Source organism: Asparagus officinalis, chromosome 2 (assembly GCF_001876935.1).
Source record: "Asparagus officinalis chromosome 2, Aspof.V1, whole genome shotgun sequence".
NCBI lineage: Eukaryota > Viridiplantae > Streptophyta > Magnoliopsida > Asparagales > Asparagaceae > Asparagus > Asparagus officinalis.
In genome coordinates this window covers 76,580,613-76,581,371 of record NC_033795.1, presented here as the reverse complement: position 1 = coordinate 76,581,371, position 759 = coordinate 76,580,613, and the positions used below count along the sequence as shown (strand labels likewise).

Sequence of the window (759 nt, the reverse complement as noted above, 5' to 3'; positions counted from 1 at the left end):
TCAGCTGTGACTCCGATTATGAGGCCGCCGCATTCGAAGCGGTTGAACTGGACTTGGAGGAGTGTGACTGGTCCCTGATCAAGAACAGATTTTAGAAGTGCATAAAAAGTTTCGAAACGTTCGCATTTTACTGAATATGTTTTGGGACAACACCCCAACTTTTAAGGATTATCTGAAGAGGTTTTGGCCTTTTGAGGGTTGAGCAACGTTAAAGGGCTGTTTGGATCGGTTTTTTGGATGGGTAAAAAGGGGGGGAAGCTGTCAAAAATGTCAGTTTTTTGGCGGCTTTCCCCCAAAATCGCCCCTGGCGATTTTGGGGGAAAGCCGCCAAAAAGCTGACATTTTTGGCAGCTTTCCCCCCTTTTACCCATCCAAAAATCGGAACCAAACGGGGCCTAATTTTCCAAGCCTTCTGAGATTAATTAACATAAAGTGGGCCAAACTTGCAATCCGAAGTCGACAATAAAGGCTTATAGAATAATTCATTGCAACTTGAACAGTAGTTCATAATAGTAGTTAATTGCTATTAAGTCCTAGTCAAATTAAGGTAAAGTATGAAATTGAATTATAAAGTTTCATGTCCTCGGGTCACATACTTTGGGACGTATTTGATGTCACTGTCTCTGTCAGATAAAGTGATTTTATGATAGTATCATAGCAATGCAGGTTCAAATTCCATCAGATACGCATCATTGCTCAGTCCTTACCAAAGTTTTGAAGTTATGATGCCGCTAAAATAATCTCACCTCCACATCCAAC

At 41.1% G+C, this 759-nt stretch overlaps 1 protein-coding gene across 1 annotated transcript in view; it reads right to left on the bottom strand.

Moving 5' to 3' along the window:
* The window catches only part of LOC109831341 (agmatine hydroxycinnamoyltransferase 1-like), a 2,176-nt gene that overhangs the window by 991 nt on the left and 426 nt on the right, over positions 1-759 (bottom strand). The window lies entirely within an intron of this gene.